This window comes from Rhinatrema bivittatum, chromosome 1 (genome assembly GCF_901001135.1).
Source record: "Rhinatrema bivittatum chromosome 1, aRhiBiv1.1, whole genome shotgun sequence".
Taxonomy (NCBI): domain Eukaryota; kingdom Metazoa; phylum Chordata; class Amphibia; order Gymnophiona; family Rhinatrematidae; genus Rhinatrema; species Rhinatrema bivittatum.
The window spans coordinates 640283813-640302532 of record NC_042615.1 but is presented as its reverse complement, the minus strand read 5'-3'; the positions used below and the strand labels follow the sequence as shown (position 1 = coordinate 640302532).

At 46.9% G+C, this 18720-nt stretch overlaps 1 long non-coding RNA gene across 1 annotated transcript; it reads right to left on the bottom strand.

The window, feature by feature from the left end:
- Positions 1-9240: 9240 nt before the first annotated feature.
- On the bottom strand, positions 9241-17817 carry LOC115081782. Its single transcript, XR_003853871.1, has 3 exons — positions 17112-17817; positions 16083-16115; positions 9241-9332 (listed from the first exon to the last, which is right to left on the bottom strand). It is a non-coding gene; the product is annotated as an uncharacterized LOC115081782 (long non-coding RNA).
- Between the last annotated feature and the right edge of the window lie 903 nt (positions 17818-18720).

Below are 18720 nucleotides of genomic sequence, written 5' to 3'. Positions count from 1 at the left end.
CTGTTTGCCCATTACTTTGAGGATGGAACACTGACGAAAGACTAAGTTGCATATTGAAGCGTTTGCATAAGGCTTTCCAATAACGAGCTGTAAATTGGGGTCCTCGATCGGAGACTATATCCTGCAGGAGACCGTGAAGTCTAAAGATATGCTGGGCAAACAGGCCGGCCAGGTCAGGTGCAGAAGGTAGCTTAGGCAAAGGGACAAAGTGCGCCATCTTGGAAAATCGGTCCACGGTTACCCAAATGACCGAATTACCTCCTGAGGCAGGAAGGTCCACGATGAAAACGGTGGAGATGTGTGTCCGGAATCAGAGTACTGACTCAGTACGGCCCCCACTGCCACATTGGAGGCATCAACTTCCACCACGAAGGGCCAGCTGGGATCCGGATGGCGAAGGCAAGTGTCTAACAAGAAGGCTTCTTTAAGGGCCTCAAAAGCTTGACAGGCAGAAGCGGGCCAATCCACTGCATTAGCCCCCTTTCGGGTGAGGGCAGTTAACGGTGCCACAATACGAGAGTAATTGGGAATAAAGTGATGGAAGAAATTAGAAAAGCCGAGGAAGCATTGCAACGCTTTAAGACCCCTTGGCTGGGGCCAATTCTTGATAGCCGCCACTTTCTCAGGATCCATTCGAAAGCCAGCTGCAGAGACTATATAGCCTAAGAACGGTAGGGACGTCTTCTCAAAGCTACATTTTTCCAGCTTTGCGTACAGACCATGCTCCCCAAGTATCTGAAGCACTTGTCGGACATGCTGACGGTGCAACGACAGATCCTGGGAGTAGATTAACACATCGTCGAAGTAAACAATTACACAGGTGTTCAAGAGGTCCCGCAACACCTCATTCATCAGGTGCTGGAACACCGCCGGGGCATTACATAAGCCGAAAGGCATCACGAGGTACTCGTAATGCCCGTCTCAGGTATTAAATGCGGTTTTCCACTCATCCCCGGGACGGATCCTGACTAAATTGTAAGCTCCTCACAGGTCCAACTTTATGAAAATCTTTGCTCCTTGAAGCCGATCAAGGAGCTCCGAGATTAATGGGAGCGGATAGCGGTCTCGCTTGGTAATAGAATTTAGGCCTCGATAGTCTATGCACAGCCTCAGTGAGCCGTCTTTCTTGCTGACGAAAAAGAAACCTGCCCCTGCGGGCGACTTGGACGGGCGGATAAAGCCCTTGGCCAGGTTCTCCGCTATATACTCGGACATGGCCCGAGTCTCAGGTACGGATAAGGGATAAACCCTTCCTCGGGGGGGCATAGTACCCGGTAGCAAGTCTATAGCACAGTCATAGGGACGATGCTGCGGAAGGATCTCTGCCTTGGTCTTGGAGAATACATCCGTAAAGTCCTCATAAGGTGCCGAAGGCACCACGGCAGAGTGCATCAAGGGAAGTACGGGAGTCCTAGGCACCTTCATACAATTAGCTAGGCAGAAAGGACTTCATTTGACAATCTGTAGCATATCCCACTGAATCGTGGGCGAGTGTTTCTGCAACCACAGCAACCCTAGCACCACAGGGTGGACAGCCTTCTCCAGCACTAGGAAGGTTATCTCCTCTGAATGGATCGCCCCGGTGCGGACCATAATGGGTGCTGTGGACATCTGGACAGGTCCTGGAAGAAGCGTCCCCTGGATAGAGGTAATTCGAATCGGGACCTCCCGTCTATACGTAGGGATTCGCAACTGGGAGACTAAGTCCTGCAGGATGAAATTACCTCCGGCTCCGGAATCCAGGAACGCCATCGTCTCAAAGGAGCCTCCGGGATATTCCAAGGTAACAGGGACAGTACATTGAGGAGCTGTAATACAACCTAGGAGGAGCTCCTCCCGACCTCCTAGGCTTTGGCGTTTTTCCACATGCTCCTGGCAGTGTGCCAAGAAGTGGCCCTTCTGGCCACAATGCAGGCACAATCTCAACGAACGCTGACATTGCCTTTCTTCAGCAGAGAGCGGGGCCCATCCCAGCTGCATAGGTTCGCAGGTGGGAGCGTCTGGACAAGAAGTCTTGGACGAGGGCACAGGTCTCAGCCCACGAGCCGGACTATGGCGAGAGGAGCGTTGCTCCTTGGCCCGTTGTTGTAGGCAGCGGTCAATGCAGGCAGCCATCTCGATCAAGGCGTTGAGGTCCTCCGGCAGATCTCAAGCAGCAATTTCATCCTTTATGCGTCCGGAGAGTCCTTCCAGGAAGATGGCCTTAAGACTACCATCTTGCCAACCTACTTCTTGGGCTAAAGTCCGAAACTCCATTGCATAATCTGCCAAGGAGTGAGCCCCCTGACGAAGTTGCAGCAGGTCAGACGTAGCTGTGGCTGCTCGGGCAGGCTCATCAAAGACTTGGCGAAAGTTCATGATGAACAGTTGTATGTCCATTAGTGAAGAATCATTGTTTTCCCAGAGGGGAGAAGCCCAAATTAAGGCTTTCCCATCAAGCAGGGACAAGATATATGCCACTTTCACCGCATCCGAGGGGAACTGCCGAGGCAACAAGGAGAACCGTACAAAACATTGGTTCAATAAGCCACGGCAGGTCCTTAAATCACCAGCACAATGAGAAGGTGCCGGTAGCTGAGTCACAGAGGAGCTGTGACCCTCGGGGGCCCCGACAGCGGAAGGCAAGGACTCCAAGCACGAGGATAGCCGTTCCACTGTGGCTGCCAAACAATCTATGCAACTCTGGTGCTGTAGCTTCCTCCGGGCCATCCTGGGCAGATCCGAGGGAGCGGGTGCACCCGCCGAGTCCATGGCCTTGCAATCTGTTATGGGAGTCTCTATTTAGTGGACCCTTGGGCCAACCTGCTGGAGACTGGGAAAGGTGGTCAATGTCTCTAGTGAATAGCAGGCCGGGAGGCAGATGTTCAGGCAGAACGTAGATGCTCTTCACCCTGGAAGCTGGTACTTCCCCGGGAGGAGCCCAACCACTGGGACTTAGGTGGCTTCACCCTTGGAAGCCGAAGTCCCCCCGGGAGGAGCCCATAGGGGCCCGACTGCTGGGACTTAGGCAGGTTGTGGACCAGGACAGGTAACTGGAACCAGACTAAGACATTAGCAATACTGTAACTGGGTTCGGATTCTGGAACCAGGCAGGAACTGTAGCAAGACTCGGGTAATGGAACCAGGCAGGAACTGTAGCAGGCAGGCAGGAACCAGCAGGTACTGTAGCAGGCAGGCAGGAACCAAGCAGGGACTGTAGCAGGCAGGCAGGAACCAGGCAGGTACTTTCGCAGGAACGGAGCGACGAAGCAAAGCGAGTCACTCCGGGGCACAGCACAACAGGAAACCGGGAGGCTAACCCATTGCAAGGCAAAGACTGGATGGCCGCGGCCGGCTTATCAAGGCAGCGGTGTCTGATGTCAGGAGTTGGGCGGAGTCACCACTGGTGGGAAACAGCCTAGAAAAGCGCCCAAGTGGGGCGCGCGCACGCCTAGGAGCCGAGCGTCCATCGGAGGGCTCGCAGCAGCGCAGCTCCAGCGGGGACGCCGCCAACCAGACCGCAAACCAGGCCTCTGGAAGCGGGAGCAGGTCCGGGAACCCGGAGGTAAGGGCCTGGCGCGGTGCTCGCGGCCAGAACCGCAACACTGACATTTGTGTTTGTTTGTACCTCACTTCAGATAACTGTTAAGATAAGTAGGTTATAAGAAATTTTAAATAAATTATATAAAAGTTAGAGACAAACTCCATTATGTATATTGTTCCTTATCCACCTTATCCTCCTGCGCTCAGGGAGGCCACCCACCACCACCATCGGGCACCCTGCAGCACCCACAGCCTTGAGAATAAAAGAAAAGAAAGTAAGAATTCACCTGGAACTGAAAAGGGAAGGGCCATGTAAGATCCCGATCAGGAGACCCGCCCCGGAACACCAGGCGTCGCGCGCCAAAGGGGCACCCCCCTTTGTGCATCCCTTCGTGCAATCCGTAGTGCTAGTTCTAGTTAATATCTTTGTAATTGGAGGTCACTCATGTGTGTTTAATATGCATCTTGTTATACTTTTTGCTTAATTGTTAAATGTATTGCAAGTTGAACCTTGCAAACCATTATGTTGGCTTTACCGAATAACGGTATATAAAACTCAACAAATAAAGAAAGAAAGAAAGAAAGAAAGAAAGAAATGTAATAAAACCTATGCTAAAATCCAAGGCTTAAAAAAAGAGGTGGTGGCCTCCTCCTCGCAACTTAAAAACACCTCAAACTCAAACCTCTAAACATCAATGCGCCCCCCCCCCCCCCCCCCAGATTTCCCACGTTAAAAAACATGCACTAAAATGTCTTCTTGCTAATGCATCTCTCTCCATTGCCCTGTAATAGCTAATAACTTTGTTTACATATGATTTGAATGCACCTGCACTAAGCATACCATGGGTTTCTTAGCACAGATATTTTCTGTGCTATAACCATGTAACATACATGAGTAAAGTTAGCTCCAAAAACCTTCGCTAAAACCAGAGTAGGCCCAGCGCGACTTATTACATCAGCTCCTATGAAAGAAATCTGTATTGAATAAGGTACTGAAAGCTTATGAGCCAAGGGTCAGTCTGCTTCTCTCTAACCAGGGATCTCACAGCAAATCCTCAGACAGGGGAGGAATCTGCAGCTAATGAAAGAATGATGTACAAGCCTTGAGCTTCTAAACACAGACACTTAACTGCAGAGAAGGCTCCGTGAACTATTATCTTTCCACCGAGCCATGCGCTGTGTACAAAAGACTCAGTTTCAGAAGTGTATATTATACATGCTTTCCTGTCAAAGATTGCCAGTGTCCCTGTTTGGGAGGGGCTCTCGGTCATGACACAATGGTGGTACCTTGTGGCCAGTATCAGGATGTTTGGTTATCAAGTTGTGGACGGATTCATGATCTGTGGTTTCTGGCCAAGGTCTATAGTTGCAATGGTTGGGCTAGTTAAACCAGAAAATTAGAAAATCGTGAAAAGCTCCTAGGGTATGAGTTGCAAGTTGAAGGCTTATGATGCCATCACCCAAAAGAGACTCAGTCCAGTTTAGCTGGAAGCCCAAAAGAATCGGAAAACTGCTGGAGGCCGTTCCACAAAAGTATTTTTTAAGTTAAAAATTACCTATACAAATGAGCAAGAAACATTTTACTTCCAAAAATGGCAACACAGTCATCTGTTTCGCCTTCCCAAATTCAGTAAGCACTTATGGTGATCTTTGCTGTGCAATGTCTTCATATTTCATAAATTGGCAGACACAGAGCAAATATAAATTATAAATGTGGCACTATACGGTATTAATATTTCATTTGCATATAGAAAAATACTTCGACAGTGCAGTAGCACTTATACAAATTAATTTTTAACTTCCTCAAATAACTTTATGATCACTTTTAATCTATTTTATTTTTATTAAAATATTTCATATATCTTTTTGTATGCTTATTCATCCATTACATTCTGTTAGTGTTTTTTTAAATGTTGAAATATTCATGCCTTTGATTTTTTTTTGTAAAGGTTAAAATGCACATTTTCTCAACTTTTCGAATTTTTTCACAGTCAGGCAATTGAATTTTGTTAAGAGCAAATATGATGAACATCTATAAACATATTCCATACACTTCTCTAAGAGAATGTCTGTGCCAATGGGGTGGAGATGGGGGGTAGCATGGGGACTGTAAACATAGTTTTTTGTGTCTGTTAAAAGGAGTGGACAGGGTTCCATTTTCAATCCCAATGCTAGGAGACATGGCTGACCCGAGACAACCTGTTGTTGTTTTAGTAGTGGTAAGAACAAGAAAGCCAATCATTCAGAGACAGAAGTTGGGGGGGGGGGGGAGTAAGCAGTGAGAGAATATAAAAGAGATAAGAGAGCCAGAGAAGGGGAGGGAACAGGACTAGGAGAGGGGGATAGAGTGTGGTAGAGGAGATGGAGTGGAGAAAGCATGAAAGGTGGGGCTTGGTTGGTGGAGGGGGGGGGGGAGTGTGAAAAAGGAGTGGGGGCAGATTTTGATGTCAGCATCCCACAATGCAGTGGGAGGAAAACTTGGCTGGCCTGAGTAGACTCAGATATGAGCTACAACTTTTCTGAAACATATTGCACAATAAGAAGGGATTATTATTTATTTATTTATTTATTGACTTTTAGATACAGTCATTTACATATTTCAACAGGGGACATTAGAAATACATATTTCAATAAGGGGATATTAGGATGGGTATTACAAAGATCATCCACAAGGTAAGGTTAAAAGTACATGGATAATAAAGGTAATAAGTTAACAAACCATGTGAAAAAGTGTTACATTTATAACTGGAGATGAATCAGAGTTATGAATTCATTATGAGTTAAGCATGTTGAAGTTCGTTTGGGAGTTATGGGGGTTAGTTTCTCCTCTCAAAGGCCCAACCAAGTACAACTGCTCTGCATGTGCAGCAGAACTAAGAGACCATACCAGTTAAGAGGCAGATATCCAGATAAAAATAAGCAGCTTTCATTTTGACCATAAATGTAAGCTGATTCGTAAGAAAGTCAGGGAAAGGAAAGAGAAAGATCCACCTAAGATCTGCTAAGAAAATAAATAAAGGGGGTTGTTTTTCCTCCCTTCTCAACTGTATACCAGTTTCATCTGTGTACCTGTCCAAGCTCATTTCTGCCTGCCTTCATGCATTTTTTTAACACTTTATTTATAAGTTTAATCAAATATACAATAATATATTTGAAAAGAAAAATAGGTAATATACATATTGAAATAGAATTTAAAAGAAAATTAAAGCATAAAAAAAAAGAGAAGAACAATATATATAATCACCAAATTTAGGCCTGGATTTACTAACACCACTGGGCTCTCTGAATCCTGTGGTACAGGGAAGCGGGGGGGGGGGGTCCTGCGATAGCGGCAAGCAATCGCACCTCCATGGTGTGATCGCTGCCGGCGCTGAGCCACGCCTCCAGGCCAAACTGGGAGAAGCTTCAGATGCGGCCTAGCCACAGATGCGGCCACAGATGCGGCCTAGCCACGAAGATGGCAGCGACTCTGTGCCGCGGAAGACAAGCAGCGCTCGATGGCAGCCTCCAGGCTGCAGGAGGAGCGGCGGTGGTGCAACGAAGATGTCAGCAGCCTGTGGGCCGCAGGAGGAGCGGCGGTGGTGCAACGAAGATGTCAGCAGCCTCTGGGCCGCAGGAGGAATGGCAGCGGCAGCAACAGTGGTGGAACTGGTGTCAGCAGTGGCGGCCTCCAGGCCCCGCTGACAGGCTGCTCATGGGCCTATCCCACAAGCAGAATTGTAACAGCACCCCCTCCTCAAAAGTCCCTTCCCCACGTCTTTTTCTACCACAGAGAGGGGTCAATGAACTGAAGCTGGAACTTCTTGTGGAGGACTGAGGCGATGACGAATTCAAAGCTGGAAACATGAAGCTGAAGTTGTGGAAGATCAGGATTCAGAGAAGACGTAGATAAACACTGAAGGCCAACATTGCAGTGGTAAGAATGGAGATGTTCCCTGGAACAGTGGCAGGCACCTCCTGCAGGTCGAGAAGGTTCTAGGACCGGACTGGACCTGGAGATCTGGATGCAGGCACCTCCTGCGGGTCGTGGGATCCAGACAGCTGAGGAGAAACAGAGAAATGAGAAAAAATTTGGCTAGAAACAAGATATCGAATGTCCAGGAAACTGGGAACAAACAAGCTGGTAACAAAAACACAAAAACAATTTTTAAGAAAATTGGGGCACAAATCATTATTGAGAAAAGGTTCTTGGTGATGAACAGATGCAGCACAGCAAGGCAGCATTTCAGATTCTAGAAGTTCAGGGTGGAAGAGATTGAAAACAAGGAGTTCAGGTTGAATCAGATACACAGATGAGGTCGCGTTCTTGGAGTATAGTCTGGCACTTGGTTCTTAGTTGATCAAGACTGAAGTGGAAAGCACACAAGCATCATCTTTTTGGTGATAACAATGATGAAGACCAATGAAACATCAAACTGGAATTTTTAATGCGAAAGTGATACCACTGGAGAGGGGTAGATGAACTTACAGATTCCCCCATGCCCTTGGGTAGGCATGGGTACCAGTAATGCCCAGTGGCACAAGACATCCCATGAACATTGCCAAGGATGGAAAACTGATTGTGGAAGCATGGATATTCCTTTCGATAATAGGTGGTACTTGGCAGAGATAAACAAATGGAAGGAACTTTCAAGGTTACTGATTCCAGGCATTGGCAAGGCTGGATGGTAAGAGAAGTCCCTTTAATTCGGTCAAGGAGAAGATTGTCTCTCAGGAATGTCTGTATATTCACATAGACTTCCAATGGTGGTAAAGCTACTCCCAAGAGGAACTTGGTAATCCAAAGACATCATGGTGATACTTTATTCAGGGTACTAATTCATTGTAAGGTATCTCCCAGTTGACAGCAAGGATGAGAATTCATCAGGTTAGAATCAGATGAGCCGCTTAAGATAGCAGTTAAGCTCTGGAGACAAGGCTCAAGGACAGCAGAGGATTCCAGTAGGTGATCAGGAACAACGATGAGGTGAGCAGTTCAAATTATGGAAAACTCTGGAGAAGATGGTCACAAGAACTCTCATAAATTCAAGGACAGCAAAGTGGAATATCGACTGTGGCCTCCAAGGAAGACAGGGTCCTTCCAGGTGGATAAACAGCAAGACTATACAGGCTTACCAGACAAGGTGAAGGATGGTAACTGCAGTGCTTAGCTTGGCAGCTCGGAATGTTGAGTGAAGGACACTGAGGACTGATGGCGGCGAGTTCAGGATGTAGGACAACTCGCTATGATGGAGATGAGAGATCGAAAGGCGACATCTTATGAACTTGGAATGATGGAAAGGTAGAAATTCTGCATGCACAGCAAGGACTGGAGCGCAGCTGTAGATTACAAGTTGACGCACCATGTTGATGTTATGGAACAGGAAAAACAGCTAGATGATGTCTCTGAAGACCTGGAGTGGAATCCAGGGCTGGAATCACCACTTGCACAGGCAAGGACAAGGTCTTGACTGTAGATGGTCCCAGAGCGAGACGGAGCCAGGTCTAGGGTGCAGGCACCTCCTGCAGGTCGTACAAACCCAAGGACTTGCAGTTGCTGAGTGTACACTCGGATTGGTTATATACTCCCAGAATCTTGAGCATACTTGGCGATGAAGGAGGACTTAGTACTGGATGTGGAAACCTGGGCACAGGCGCCTCCTGCAGGTCATATGGAACCCAGGAAGAAGAGCCAACATTGCAGTGGGAAGAACGGAGATGTTCCCTGGAACAGTGGCATGCACCTCCTGCAGGTCGAGAATGTTCTAGGACCAGAATGGACTTAGAGATCTGGATGCAGGCGCCTCCTGCGGGTCGTGGGATCCAGACAGCTGAGGAGAAACAAACAGAGAAATGAGAAAAAATTTGGCTAGAAACAAGATATCGAATTCCAGGAAACTGGGAACAAACAAGCTGGTAACAAAAACACAAAAACAATTTTTAGGAAAATTGGGTCACAAAATATTATTGAGAAAAGGTTCTTGGTGATGAACAGATGCTAGTTCCTCCTGCAGATGGTAAAAAAAAATTTTCAAGAAAGCTGGTGCCTCCAGCAGTTCGAAGGATACCCAAAAGTTCAGGACACAAAGTTCAGAAAAAATATTTGAATCAGGAACTCTGGAACAAGGCATGGGCCCATCACAGGAACACGCTCACCGGACACATGGCCTTCGCAATCTATTGAGGGTGCGCTAGGGAGCAGTCCCGATTCCTGGGGAGATTGGTGTGCCCTTGGACCACAGCACGACTGCAGAGAGCTCCGTAGAAGTGCCGAGGCAGGCAAGACGTGTCCAAGCATGGGCAGACAGGCTGACCACCGAAGCCCTAACCTCTGCTGAATCGGCACACACCAGGAGAGACCCAGCAATGCAATGCTGGTCTCTGGGGTAGCCCTCCAGCCACTCAATAGCCCTTACGGATCTGCCACCTAGGAGCGGCAGATTCGACAGGACGGACAGAGGTTGAGGACAGGTGATGGTACTGGAACTAGGAGACTTGGACAAGGCTATAAGACTTGAACAAGACAAGGACACTTGGAACTTGGAACTCAGACGAGACGAGGACGCTTGGAATTTGGAACTCAGACGAGACGAGGACGCTTGGACCTTGGAACTCAGACGAGATGAGGACACTTGGAACTTGGATGTAAGATGCTCAGGCATGGACTCAGGGAAGTCAGATGAGGACTCCGGATACTCAGACAAGGACTCCGAATACTCAGACGAGGACAAAGGCTCAGGAAACTCAGACGAGGACTCAGGATGCTCACAGACTTAGACAGGCACAGCCCCTCAGGGCGCTCTACACCACCGACAAGGGCTGGTCATGGACCACCCTGTCCCACTGCGTGCCCTACACAACCTGAAGCGACTGGTCACGGACCATGCAGAGAGCGGGACATGTGCAGGACTGAGGCTCAGGATGAAAGAGGTATCCGGGCAGTGCTCGAGGAAGGATCCAACCGGAAGAGGACTCCAGCCACCGGAAACGGACACCGGATCGATACGGATTTATTCCCAGGAAGGTCAGCTGGAGACAAAGTCTAGGGCGAGGCAAAGCTGAACCAGGAGCTAAGAACTAGTGGTTCCTTCAGGATCAGAAATGGACAAAGGACATCAGGAACCGGACTCAGAACTTGGAACTCGGAACTTGGAGCATCAGGATCAGGACTCTGAACATCAGGATCAGGACTCAGAACCTGGAAACATCAGGACTGGAAAGTCGGGCATCGGATACAACAGGACACTGGTACCTCTGGACACCAGGACATCAGGGTGTCTGAACATCTAAGGCATCTTGACATCTGGGACCGCTGGACATGAGGACATCAGAGACATCTGAAACACGAAGCATGGCTCATCAGGTACTTCTGGACTGAGGACATCAGGACAAGGAACATCTGGAGACAAGCCATCAGAAGACAGGAAAATTGGAACATCTAGAGACAAGGAGATCTGGACATCTGGAGACAAGGGGATGGGATCCGATGAGAGACCAGGACATGGAATGAAGATGAAGGTTCAGGAACCACCAATGAAGACAAGGAATACCAACGAAGAACAGAGTGCCTTTAAGAAACAAGGAAGGATCACGGAAGTCTCCTGGAATGAAGAGCTGGAACGGAGAATCCAGGAGCAGTCCAGCTCCATGACTGGCTCCTTGTGAAGGCGAAGACTGACTGAAAGAAGGCCCTCTTTATAGGGCTGAAGAGGGAGAGGCCTAGGAAACGTCATTAGGTGGAGTCACAGGGCCCTGTCCAGTGCGGGTCCTTTAAATGAAGGGAAGAGGCACGACCGCGAGCCTAGGAGGAGGGCAGGACTTTGGAGAGTGTCATCCATGCCACGAAGGAAGAGCAGGCCCTGACATTGGCGGCTCCCTGCCGCGAAGAGAGAAGATTGAAGATGACTCCCTGCCGCAAGAAGAGGAGCTCTAGAGCGGCCTCCAGGCTGTGGAAGAGGACGTGAACAACGGCGGCCTCCAGGCCACAGGAATGGAACGGTGGCAGCAGCAGTGGTGGAACTGGTGTCGGCAGCGGCGGCCTCCAGGCCTCGCTGAGGTGAGAGGCTGCTTATGGGCCTATCTCACAAGCAGAATCGTAACACATATTAATGAGATTTGTCCAGTGGGAAAGTACTTAGCTGGCTAATTAATGCATTTAAAGCCTGCTAGATAGTATTCCCTCCGCTTTTATTCTTTTTATGAAATTGTTATTATTAAATGTTTGAAAATTAATAAAATTCTGTTGTATTTAATTGTATCAGTAAATAAACTTGAATAGCACTTTTAAATGTTTCTATTAAGAAACACTTTCTCTTCAACAGGAAAGAGGAGTCAATAGGAGAGATTGAATGAAATCATGCCGGCAAGTATTTTATGAACTTATCACTCTTTCTCCGATTTCTCCAATTCCCAAATGTCCGACACCACACAGCATTTCAGCAGACAATACTGCCAGCCTCAGTGCTTGAAAGTGTCTTGTAGAGCTGTGGCCAAGTTCAAACGGCCATCTTCTCTAGGGTCAGGGAGATGACTGGCATGTATGTGTGTGTGTGTGTGCACGAGAGAGAGAGAGAAGAGAAAGATAGATTGGTCAGGAAGGTGACTGGTGTTTGTGTGTGTGTGTATGTGAGAGAGAGAGAGATTGGTCAAGGAGGTGATTGGTGTGTGTGAGAGAAAGAGAGATTGGTCAGGGAGGTGACGTGTGTATGTGTGTATTTGTGTGTGAGAAAGAGAGATTGATCAGGGAAGTGACTGGTGTATCTGTGAGAGAGAGCGATTAGTTAAGGAGGTGACTGGTGTGTGTGTGTGTGTGAGAGAGAGAGAGATTGGTCATAGAGGTGACTGGTGAGTGTGTGAGAAAGAGAGATTGGTCAAGGAGGTGACTGGTGTATGTGTGTGAGAAAGAGAGACCGGTCAGGGAGATGACTGGTGTGTGAGAGACAAATATGTTTGTGAGACAGACTAGTCATGGTCCCTAAGTAAGAGGACCATGAGGATAGACCTTCAGCAGTCATTGCTGCTTCTGGTGTGTGTTATTGGCCTGCAAGGGAAAGGAGTAGGAGAGTTGCTGGAAAGAGTAAGTAAAGATGGCTTTTTAAGTTTCATTCTTGATTGACTGCCATTTTAATTAATGAGTATTATGTGGTTTGTCTGACGCTTGAAATATTTTATTGGTGTTTGGAGAATTTTTAATAAATTTTTATGGTTTTAATGATTGGATGTTTTTCTATTTATCAGTTGTTTTAAAACATTCTAGTTTTAGAATTATTTTATATTTCTTGAGGAATGTATAAATAGAAATGTGTAAACAAACTGAACTGGAAACAGCAAGAAGCTAGACTGAGTGTATGCAGTGCAACAATGGAAAAACAAAAACTAACTTGATGGTCACTTTATTCTGTATTTGGTGAGGGTCTGTCTGTTTCTGTGTGTGTGACCCAGGTAAGGGTATTCTGCAAGATTATAGTTTCTGTGTAGGGATCTATAGCAGCTTGGCTTGTTCTCTTTTCTTAATAGGAGGTGTATTGGTGTTTAGTGCCTAGTTAAATATTTGTAGCATTGCCTTTTCATAGATAGGGTTGTTACTGTTTGAATGAGTTCCATAATACAGGTGTAACTTTGTGCAGATGAATTATTGTACATTATTGCAGATCATGGGAGTCTGTTAAGTGCTATATTTCTGTTTCCATTTCTCCAGTTTTGCACTGTATGCAGATTAGCTTTTTGGGGTTTTCATTCCAGTTTCTGTCTCCATATTTGTAATCTTCAGTCTTTCTGTTCTTGGTGAAGGTTGATTGTGTGTGTGTGGTTGAGGTGAGGTATTTTACTAGCATGTAGGTATTTGTATCAATCTTATTTTTATGTTTTCTCAATAGGACATGCATGTGTTGCGGTCTCCACCGCTTCCCCTTCTTTTGCTCTGAACAGTGCTCACCTCCGCTGCTGGAAACACCGCGTTCCGCATGCCCGGGACTCCTGCGGCTCTGCCGGTTCCACGTGGCGACCGCCATTGCTTGCCCGTCTCCCTGCTGCCTCGCGTGCGCGTGAGGACGCACACTATGTGCGCACAGCTCCTGGAAGTCTGGCCCCGCCTGTGCTATGACGCCACGCCCTAAGCCTGATATAACCGGCGTCCGGACGCCTTCTCTTTGCCTTGCAACGAGGTTCACTACTGCCTAGTAGTTCTGAGTTGCGCTTCGTCTGTTCCTCGTTCCTGACTTGACCTTTGGATTGCCTTTGACTTCACTTCAGCCTGCCGCCTGCCTCCGACCTTGGTCCGTTCCTGACTTCGCTTCTGCCTGCCGCCTGCCTCCGACCTTGGTCTGTTCCAGACTTCGCTTCAGCCTGCCGCCTGCCTCTGACCTTGGCCCGTTCCCGACTCCGCTACAGCCTGCTTCAAGTCCACAGCCAGCTACAGACTCCATTCCAGTCTACAGCCTGCTCCAGTTCACAGCCAGCTACAGACTCCATTCCAGTCTACAGCCTGCTCCAGTTCACAGCCAGCTACAGACTCCGTTCCAGTCTACAGCCTGCTCCAGTTCACAGCCAGCTACAGACTCCGTTCCAGTCTACAAACCCTGCCTCACGGTCCGGCTCGCTACAGGTATCGCTGCCGCCCGCTGTCCTGTCATCAGCTGGCCCTCGACCTGCACTGCCGGCCTACAGACTTTCTTTCTCTCTTTGGACTTTTCCTTCTACACTCCCTGCCCAGGCTTTCTCTGCTATTTGACTCTGAGCGTGCTCCCAAGTCCCAAGGTCCCAGGACCCTACGGGCTCCTCCTGGGGGATTCCTGGTTCCCGGGTGAACACCGACAGCCTGTGGCTCCGCCTCCCGGCCTACCCTGTCACCCTGGGTAGACCGGCTCAAGGGTCCACTATCCTGACTGCAGCACCCAAGTGCAACAGCATGGGAGATAAATTACTGTCTTTTCATAAGGAGAGCTATTACGCCTGGTAGAAGAGAAAGTTTATGTTGCAGTTACTGAGATGACTCCAAAAATATCTTTTTTTTCTTTGGTAAATTGAACTGGGAATGTCCTAGTTCTGCTCTGCACCCATTGTTGGGGAGTCAAGGCAGATCCTGTAGATACAGAGTATGTGTTTACATTTAGCCCCGTGACGATCATGTGTTCAGTGTGTCACGCATGTGAGAACCATCTGTCAGATGTGTCCCACAAGAAAACAGGTTGAGAACCACTGGCCTAGTGTATATGGATAACATCCTGACTACGAGTGCCAATTTCCCACACTACCTGGCAGTGATTAAACATGTGTTTTGAGGGCTTGGCGGGCACTTCAGAGCAAAATGAATTTATCTACTATGTTTCCCATGATTTGCCTCTGGAAAACAACTCAAGTTTTCCCCCAGAGTATATGTACACTTTTAAAAACAATATACTGGGAAATCTTAGATATTAGCAGATTTTATTGACAAAGAGCATTAGACATTGCAGACATAGTAAACAATAGTTGGGATTAGCAAATAAAGACTATATAATTTATTTGGAAGCATGTAGTTATATTACTAAAATGTTATACAACAAAGATCTTCCCATCACCTACCCAGCATATATGAAAAATGTGCCTATACGTGAATTACTACTTAGTGTCTTACATAGAACAATTATTTCTCCGGTACGAGTCCAACTAATGGAAATATCAAGAGATAGCAAAGGTAAGAAATGTAAGTTTTCTCCAGCAACTTTGGGAGATTGTCTGTGGAAGTGTCCGGTAATACTAAGATTTTGGGGAGATGTTATAAGGACTTTGACTAATATGACAAATAAATCAACACCTATCAACAGAGCTTTTGCTCTTTTGGGACATACTGTATTTCAGTGGGACTATTGATAGGAACTGCACATAAATTATTCTTAACCAAAACTTTCCTCATAACTAAAAGATGTATTCTCTTAAAATGGCTGGATGAATCATCTCCAGATGTTGAGATGCGGCACCTGCTCGGAATGGTTTCCATGGAATATTATACAGTGGATCTGAAGTCACAGAAAGCTAAAAAGCTATACGACAAAGTCTAGGAACCTTTTTAAAAGGCGCTTCTACCCAACATCACATGAAAGTATTCTTTTTCCTGAATTGTCTATATCAGTGGTTCTCAACCCTGTCCTGGGGACCCCACCAGCCAGTCGGGTTTTCAGGCTATCCACAATGAATATGCATGAGAGAAAATTTGCATTCACTGCCTCCATAACATGCAAATTTCTCTCATGCATATTCATTGTGGATAGCCTGAAAACCCGACTGGCTGGGGGGGTCCCCAGGACAGGGTTGAGAACCACTGGTCTATATGGACAGTTCATTCTATTGATTACACTTATACTCATCTGTTAGGGCAACTTTATATTTTTAATGTAAGAAATGACGGCGGGGGGGGGGGGGGGGAATAAAGCAGGGATTTCAAATGGAGATCTGGCTAGTTTTTATATTATGTTGTACTAGTGCAAATCTCCAATAAAAAGTTGTTACAAAAAAAATGTGTTTTCTTCAGGAGCTAAACTTTCCCTATATAAAGGTCAGTGGTGCAGGAAATCCCTTAATTACTTGAGAATTTCATATATTACCTGAGGTATTAAATATCTTCTGATGGGCTGCACCTATAAAAGAAGAAAATAGAATCTACAAAAGCTCAAAAGACCAACTGCTTTAACAAAGTTGCATTCCTTTTTGGGAATATGTAAATATTTCAGACAATTCATTGATCAGTATGCTGAGATCTCGTGTCTCTTTCTTTTTAAATCGAGCCCTTAACCCACAGGAAGACTTTACCCTTGCTCCAGGCAGACATAAAATTTGTTGGGTTAAAAAGTGTGCCTCAGGCACACGGGGATTTTTTGCATCACAGGTATTAGCTAATAGCCTCATCTACATGGAATTTACATGTGATAAGCGCTATTAGCTATGCGCAGGTTTGGACATGCTGATCCCCTTATTGCATCGGGGGTTATGGACACACATCCAAAATGCACATCCAAGCACTTGTTAACCTGTACACTAGGCTCAGCGCACAATATTGCATCAGCCTGTTGGTCGTTCTTAGAAAGGATGAAGCATGGACCTGAGCAGGAAGCAGCCTTGGAAAAGATGAAAGACTTCCTGAGCAAGGACCCTTGTCTTGGCTCTAAATCTACTGGCTCTCCAGAATGACATGACCATCTACTGGAAAAGGTGAAAGGACATTCTAAGGTATACAATGCAGACAAAATTTGTAATGATCTTGCTGATCAATTGGCAAGAGGGGGTGCCATCCATATCATTAAATTCATGGCAACTGGAGGATTCTCCACTGCTGGCTGTCAGTGTTGTTACCAGACAACAAGTTAAGTTATCTGTCCCTTCAGTTATACAATGGTATAGTGAACCACCCATCTTTGACTTAGTGGGTGCACAAAACCAGATCCTACCATTGGAAAGTCTATTTGCATATACAGAATCCCAATGATTTCCCGCTGAGGAGGAATGTCAGAGCAATGAGGAGTTGAGAATTCTCTATGCTTCCAGAAAGATCTATTGATCTGAACAAGTAAGAATGGAATCACACAGTGAGTAGTTTTACGAATCCCGGCCGCAGGACTCCACAGCCGGGCCCTCACCTTCCTTGCTGCTGGCTCCTGCCGAGTCGCGGCATTCTCCGGCCTGCCCCAGGCCATGGCTGGGCCTCTCCGCAGTGGCTTCTCCACGAGGGAGATGCCACCGAGCTTCTCCGACAAACCCTGCTCCTCAGGTGCGCGTGCGCAAGGGCTCGGGATTTAAAGGGGCTGCGATGGGAAACCTTGGCCCGGCCCCTAGGATGACGTCAGACGCCACTGGGTATTTAAACCCAGCAGCTGCTCCTATGCTTTGCCTTGCAACAAGGTTCACTCTTTGAGTTACTAGTTGCTGATCCTGCGTTCCTGCTCCTGATCCAGTTCCAGCCTTCGTGTTCTTGTTCCTGCTAGCCCAGTCTCCGTGTTCCTGCTCCACTCCTGTTCTCCTGCTCCAGTTCCTGATTCCTCTTCGGCTTGTCTTCCTGGTTCCTGACTTCGGCTTCGCTCCTGGTATTCCTGTCTGCTGCCTGTCCTGATCCTTGGTTTGTCTTCGGCCTCCGTCAGTCTGCTGCCTGTTCTGACTCCTGATCCGCTACTTCGACTTGCATTGCTGCCGCCTGCCTCGACCTCAGGATTTCCTTGACTTTGCTTCACCTCCGCCTGCCTCGACTTGGATTGTGTTCTGACTATTCTTCACCTGAAGATTTGTTTGGTCTCCTGCCTCTGATCTGCCTCCAGGCTTCGGGTTCCACGGCAGGCCTCCTTTCAGCTGGCTCAAGGGTCCACTTCACAACAAGTAGTACCCCAGTCTTAGAGAAGTATCATGCTGCAGCATGTGCATGATGAAGCCTGTACAGAACATAGAGGTAACAAAATTACTTATAAGCCCTTGAAACAGGTGGTCTACTGGCCAAACATGTATCAGATGTAAAAATGTAAACAAGTGGTTGTTTAACCTGTTGTAGATTCTAACTTATCTCTCCATCACATAGATCATCTTTATTCAGCAAAGGAATAAGCATGTCTTAGTGTTATGTTCAGATAGGTTGGATTGGCCTTATAGTCCAGTCCTCCAGAGCAATGTTCCCTGTAAGGGTTGGGTTGCTGTGTAAAAATACTTTTGCTCATGAGCAATCAATTTTGGTTTCATTACCATGTGAGCTCTACTTTCTTTGATGAAAAAAGTCTTATCAATTTTATGCTCACAACAACACAATCCTTAGAGTGAACATTGCAGCAGCATGCACACAAACATTCTCATATACACACACACACATGCAAATTCACACTTATACTCTTTCACACATATATATGCTCATTCTCATAAACACATACATACTCACTCTTATTCTTCTCATTCACTCCCCAAACTCTCAAGGACATGCATATTAATTTTTCAACCTCTTCCACATACCCACTCATTTCAGTAACTGAAAATCCTTCATTGCTAAACACTTTGGGAAGTAACACAAACCCCTCAGGACTCAAACAGCAGTAGCCTTATCTATGACATGGTAGCAATGCAAATATTATACTATGCCCTAGACACTAATACACTACCTACTGGGAATTAACAGAACAGAGCCCTACAGAACAACTACATACCAGCAGAAATACTGCATCTCAGTTACACATGCAGAACACTGTCAGACCCTCACCTAATACAGAATAAGAG